General features: G+C 42.6%; 1 protein-coding gene across 2 annotated transcripts in view; it reads right to left on the reverse strand.

Moving 5' to 3' along the window:
- LOC122792970 (UDP-glucuronosyltransferase 1-6-like) overlaps positions 1 to 6,616 on the reverse strand; it is a 231,324-nt gene extending 224,708 nt beyond the window's left edge. For both annotated transcript variants that reach the window (XM_044060567.1, XM_044060565.1), the window contains exon 1: positions 6,458 to 6,616. The gene's annotated coding sequence lies outside the window, so the exon portion shown is untranslated. The remainder of the gene's footprint in view (positions 1 to 6,457) is intronic.
- Positions 6,617 to 6,921: the final 305 nt, after the last annotated feature.

Here is a 6,921-nt window from a genome sequence, read left to right on the forward strand (position 1 = left end):
TCCATATTTGCCCTGACCCACTGAATGCTTTACAACTTCCCTTCTTTTCATACAGATTGTGAGGCTTTGTTTCCTATTTCCTGCATACTGTTTATCATATCGTATGTTCTTAGGATGTACTGAGCGAGGCCTTCACTGAAGCATTTTGAAAGGGAAGGACCTCTCTGGACCAGTTATCTAAACTATTCATGAATATCTACCTGGAAGTCTGACTGATCTGCTGGTTTAGTTTAGTATAGAAAGGAAAAGACAATAAACTAACAAAATAAACAAATATATTTTGTCAAGAATGACTTTCAGGCTTTATTTTAAATTTCAAAAGTTATTAAAACAGATTTCAGTTATTATAAACCTGAGGAAAAACAGCAAGCAAAGTCAAACAAATGAACAGAATATTAAAAATGTATGTTATGTGATGTTAAACTAAACAATATAGGCTTAAACAGGAGTTGTCAATACATGCATTAAATGCTGCTTACCCCAAATACTGCTATTTAAATGCAACAGAAACTAACCAGTATCAGTAGAAATTCTGTACTCAAATTCAGAATGATAAGGTTTTGGAACAGAGCCAATTCCATCGTGAAAAGCAACAGATGAATCAAAACTGAAATAGTGTTCTGTGGGTGTGTTTAAAAGCTCTCACGCAATGACTACAAAACAAGTTATTATTAAGTTGTGCCATCCTTTGCAGACCTGTGTTGTAATTCTGCTCAAACTACAGTATAACATTGACATTTGATGTGCAGGCAAGACATTCTGCACTGTATAAAGACATATTTGTAGGGCAGTGAACTGATTGCTAATAAGATAAACATAAATCCATGGGCATTCAAGCATATTTGTGTCCATTCAATAGTCATCACTTGACTGACAATTGCATCTGCTAAAAGTACAGTTTTGTACCTACCATAAATGTAGATGTTCGAGGATCTCCATTGCTGCAGTCCTTACATATGGGTATTCCACTGTCCACAATCGGCCCGAATACCAAAGGGCTAGAACCGGCGTCGGTCATCGGCGCCCGAGACTGACGTCAGTACGTGCCAGTACAAATGCGCATGACCGACGCCATAACCTCAGTCTTTCTTGCCTCAGACGTCAGAATGCAAAAAACACCACCCAAACCCCAACCTAAAAAGAAAAGGGGGGAAGGAGGGAGGGAAAATTGGACTGCAGCAATGGAGATCCTCGAACATCTACATTTATGGTAGGTACAAAACTGTATTAGGTTCTTCGTCTCCCATTGCTGCAGTCCTTACATATGGGTAGAATCCCAGAGCAACGGAAAAAAGGGAGGCTGGCCAACTAAATAGCATTAGGAGCTGCTAACATGCCCTGTAAGATTGTAGTGGCAAACCCAGCCCTAGACCTAGAATAAAGAGGTAAATGATAATGCTTTGTAAAGGTATGTACAGAACTCCAAGTAGCTGCCTCTAGAATGTCTTTAGTAGCTACCCCTCTCAAAAAAGCAGTAGAGGTGGCTGTAGCCCTAGTAGAATGAGGCCTGATCCCAACTGGAACCTCCTTTCCATGATGAGAGTAACAAAAAGCAATACAATGGCCAATCCACTTGAAATAGTTTGTTTGAGACAGCTTTCCCTCGTGAAGTCAAAGCAAACGAAACAAATAATTGTTGAGATCTTCTGAACTCTTTGGTTCTGAACAAATAATACCTTAACTGCCTATGTACATCCAAAGAATGCAAAACTTTTTCCCCTTCATTTTGGGGGTTAGCATAAAAAGTAGGCAAATGTATAGATTGGTTCAATGCCACATTAGAAATCACTTTAGGCAGAAAAGTAGGATTAGTACGTAAGGAAACTCTGTCCTGGTGAAAAATCAGAAAAGGTTCCACTGCCATGAGGGCCTGTAATTCAGATACCCTTCTAGCAGAAGTAACAGCCAATAAAAAAGCAGTCTTCCAAGACAACAACTTCAATTCAGCTGTAGCTGCAGGTTCAAAAGGAGGCAGAGTCAGCTTTTCCAAAACAAAATTAAGATCCCAGGTAGGAGTAGGAGCCCTCCGTGGGGGTCTTATATTCTTTGCCCCTCTAAGAAACTGTTTAACCAATGGATGTGAAAATAAAGGAGGGTCACAATCATAGTGAGCAGAAATAGCTGCAGCATGCACTTTTACAGAAGAGAAGGACAAACCCTTGTCCAATAAAATAGTCAAATATTGCAATGTACAACTCAAATTAGGCAATTTGACATCAAAGCCTTTAGCTGAACTCCAAAGAAAAAATCTCTTCCATTTATTAGCATAAACTTTTCGAGTACTAGGACGCCTGGCTTCCAAAATAACATTCAAAACTTGTTGAGGGAGCTGAAGGCCCTCCTTCTCTAAAACAGAATGCGCCAGGCTGTCAGGTGTAGGGATTGCACCTTGACATTGAGAAAATGATTGTTTTCCTGAGACAATAAGTGAGGAATCTGTGGTAATGGCCAAGGTGTTCCATGAATTAAGCTCCTCAACAGAGGGTACCAATGCTGACGAGGCCAATCCGGTGCTATAAGGATCATGCAAGGTTTGTCCCTCCTGACTTTCAACAGCACCTTTGGAAGAAGAGGCAAAGGAGGAAAAGCATACACATGAAGGTTGCTCCAACTGAAGGATAGTGCATCTATTTTCCAGGCTTTTGGATGAAACAGCCTTGTGCAAAACAGTGGCAGTTGGAAATTCAGAGGAGAAGCGAACAGATCTATGTCTGGAGTTCCCCAAGCCCTGGTCAACTGAAGAAATACCTGAGGGTCCAATTTCCATTCGTGAGGATCCACAATCTGTCTGCTCAGAACATCTGCCAAAGAATTTTGTGCTCCTGGCAGAAACTGTGCTCGAAGAGTGATGTGCAGATTCAAAGCAGTTTCCCATAACAGCATTGCTTGTCTGCAAAGAGGGTAAGAATGAGTTCCCCCCCTGCTTGTTGATGTACCACATGACAGTTGTGTTGTCTGTTCGAATCAACACCAGTCCTGGTTGAAGTAGGCTCTTGAATCCTTCCAAAGCAAATTGAACTGCCAGCATCTCTTTCATGTTGATATGCAAGTGAAGTAGCTCTGGGGGCCAAAGGTCTTGAATCCATTTTCCTCTGAAATGAGCTCCCCAGGCTGACTCCGAGGCGTCTGTCGTCAATATCTGACTTGCCTCTGGTTGGGTCACAGAGAGCCCCTTGTTTAGATGACATTCCTGAGCCCACCACAGAAATTCTTTGTGAATGCAAGGTAGAATCCGAATGACAGTGTCCAAATCGTGGCTGTGTTGAGTCCAAACGCTTTTGAGATACCATTGTAGCTTCCTCATATGCAGTTTGGCATTGGGAAGTACTAGAATGCAAGATGCCATGAACCCCAAGGCTTGAAGGACTGTCCTTGCAGTCAGCCTGGACATTACTGATAGCTGTTGGAAGTATAGATGAAGATTTCTTTGTTTGTCCGGGGTAAGAAATGCCATCTGAGCAGCTGTATTCAGTCTTACACCCAGAAAACACATCTCTTGCAAGGGTACTAGACTGGACTTTATTTCGTTCACAGAATACCCTAGGCAACTTAAAACTGTCATTACATACTGCAGATGTTGAAGAAGTTTGTGCTTGCCTTGAGCCAGAATCAAACAGTCGTCCAGATAAGGATAAATTTAAATTACTGTTAGTCTGAGAACAGCTATTACTGGAGCCAGGACTTTTGTGAATACCCTGGGCGCAGTAGACAAGCCAAAGGGCAATGCAGAGAACTGATAATGCAAATTCCTTTTGAAAAGTCCCAGTTTTCCTCCTAGAGGAGCTGCCAGCAAGGCAGAGTCCGGCAGCTGAAGACACAGGTCATTGGGTCTGTTTCCGAAAGGACTGACCCCTGCCCTCCCCAGCAGAAGGGGTAGAAGAACTCAAAGACCTAGAAGTAACAGGGCCCTGAGAGGAAGCCCTACCTCTACCTCGCCTCAACCTGCCCCTAGATTGATAATCCGAAGAGGGGAAAGACCATCCCTTAGCAGGCCAATTCCTACTGAACTTAGGGGGCTGAACCTGTAAAAAGTTCTTAACTGTCTGCATAGACTTAGCTATTTCCTCCATTTTTTTCAAAACTGATTCTACTGGAGGGCCAAAAAGAACATCAGATTGCAGAGGAGCATCCATAATTCGAGCCTTAACATGCTCTGACAAGGTCTGATCTTTAAGCCAGGCATGCCTGCGAACAACTGAACTAGTAGCAGCCACCCTGGAAGAAGCCTGTAAAGCATCAAAACCACACTGCAAAGAATGCTTACCAACTTGGTCTGAAGCATGCACTAAATCCTGAAGCTCCTTACATTCAATACCTTCAGCTAAAGCATCTACTTTACATTTCAATTGGCCCAGCAAATAATTTTGATACCTGAGCATATGAAACTGACAATTTAAAGCTCTCATAGCCAAAGTAGAAGAGGTATACAGTTTTTACCCCACCTATCCAGGGCCCTAGCATCCTTGTCCAGAGGAACTGGATTCCTAACCACAGAAGCCCTAACACCTTTGGGGCCTTGAGTAATAGTTTCTGGATCAGCCCTAGGACTCTTATATAAGTACTTGTGAGCTTCCGGAACCCTGTAGTATCTATCTGGTTTAACCGGGCAGGAGGCAGAGAATCTGGGTTAAGGGCAGCCTCAGAAAATACATCCTGAACAACATCCAGTACAGGGGAATAGCCAAGGGCCTATGCTGAGGCAAAACAAGAATTCTCTTAGCCTTTTTCGAGAATCAGAATAATCCTGGCCCTCCCATTTGAAATGTTCCCTCATGGAATGCAAAGTCTCAGAGAAAGAAAAATCTTCTGGAGGGGACGAGGGAGTAGTGTCCTCAGCCTCCGAATCAGAATAGGGAGGGAAATCCTGAAGTTCTTCTACAGAGGAATCTGACTCATTGGAAGACTGAACCAAACCCTCCAACTCTGTCTCTACCCTGGGCCTCTTCGCAGGGGGGCATAGAACCCCTAATTAAAGTAATCAAATCTTCAGCCATCTTTAACATGTGCTTCCTAGGAGCTGGACCCTGGGGACTAGCACCAGCAGGGGCAGACTTAGACTTAGAATGGGCTTTGCTTTGAGAAGGAGGAGGCCTAACTACCCTATGAGGGGAGGGAACCACTGACATCAGAGAAGCACCCTCAGCCTGGCCTAACACAGGAGAAGCCACTTCCTGTAGTAACAAAGGCTCCCCTTGAGACTCAGGTAAACTTTCAGAAGGAACCGCTGAAGTAGTCAGTGGTTCTACAGAACCGGCGTCCGAAGTGGACGACTCATCCTGTTTGGACCGCAAAGACTTCTCTTTGCGTTTTTTAGAAGAACCAGGCGTCGGCGAATCCGACGGCATGTTGTAATTACAACGTTTACCAAACACCAGCCTAGCACAGTCCAACCGACGTTTAATAGTACGCTTGTTAAAAGTAGCACAAAAGCGACACCCAACAACGTCGTGCTCAGGCCCCAAACAAGGAATACAGAGTGAATGGTAATCCCTATGAGGAATCTGTTTCCCACAAGAAATACAGTTATTAACTTTTTCTGACATCCGTCAATACTGAGGCAAGAAAAAGACAAAAGTGTCCCCAACGGGGTACTTAGCCCAACTTGGTCTCCGGTCTGAAACTCGAAAACCGACAATTCCAGAACGCCGGACGGCACTTGCAAATGCTGCTTCTGCTTAGGACCACGCGGCAAGAAAGACTGAGGTTATGGCGTCGGTCATGCGCATTTGTACTGGCACGTACTGACGTCAGTCTCGGGCGCCGATGACCGATGCCGGTTCTAGCCCTTTGGTATTCGGGCCGATTGTGGACAGCGGAATACCCATATGTAAGGACTGCAGCAATGGGAGACGAAGAACATCCATCTCTCAGCTATCCCACATTTCAAGGGAAATCTCTGACTCTAACATAGATTTTCTGTGGTCCTTCACTGTGTGTGTGTGTGTGTGTGTGTGTGTGTGTGTGTGTGTGTGCGTGGTTGTTTTTTTTTTTTTTTTAATGCAATGAAATGGTGAAGACTGAACTTTCAGAATAAGTTCATAAACAAAAGTTATTGTCTTATTAGGATTCACAAATTTACATTAACAAAAATCTTCTTATTCCATCTTGTAAAAGTCTCACAGATCTGGGGCTTGTTTGTCAGAGATTATTTTCCTGCTTTTTCTTGCATTTCTGGCTGAAGAGACATACACATAGAAAACTATCCAATGTTCATAACGAATACTTAGCAGACTAGAAAAGATAACACACTGAAACAGAGATACACATGTTGCATCGTACATTTTTAGTAAAAACGTTTAAATATTGCAGCATACAAACCCTCAAGAATTCTGCTGTGGTTAGGAACTTATATTTGCACAAGGCCTGATACAGCACCCCAACAATACTATAAAGACTCTGCAAAGTTCTCTAGTACAATGACAAAAGAATGCAAAAATCTGGAATTAAACATCCTTACCTGTGTGTCAGTAATCTGCCAGACAACAGTGTTAAGCTGTAGTTGGGATCCTAAATACTTTTGTATTCCACACAAGAACAGTAAATTTAGACAACAAGCATGACTTCCTTGTGCTACTGATTACTAGCTGATCTCAGCCACTGAAAACAGCTGAGAGTAGTTTCCTGGCCTCTGTTACTCCACCCACTAGCAAAATAACAGTCTCTATAACTGAGGAAGCAAAGTCCATCAGGACCGAAGTAGCCTGTTAAAATTTTGATCTTTCGTAGCTTGTTCATTCTGATTGTTAACTTGAAAAACTAAAAATATTCCTTATAAAATGAAAGACATAAATACTTATACAGCTACCTCTTTATGTAACTTCTTACAAATGGAGCTCAAGTATTTATAAAAACAAATCCCCTCAATGTTAAAACACTGATTTTAAGTCAGTCTGCATTTCCTTACAAAGTAACAGAAAAAAA

The sequence above is a fragment of the Protopterus annectens genome, chromosome 2.part0 (assembly GCF_019279795.1).
Source record: "Protopterus annectens isolate FY-2018-M chromosome 2.part0, PAN1.0, whole genome shotgun sequence".
NCBI classification, from domain to species: domain Eukaryota; kingdom Metazoa; phylum Chordata; order Ceratodontiformes; family Protopteridae; genus Protopterus; species Protopterus annectens.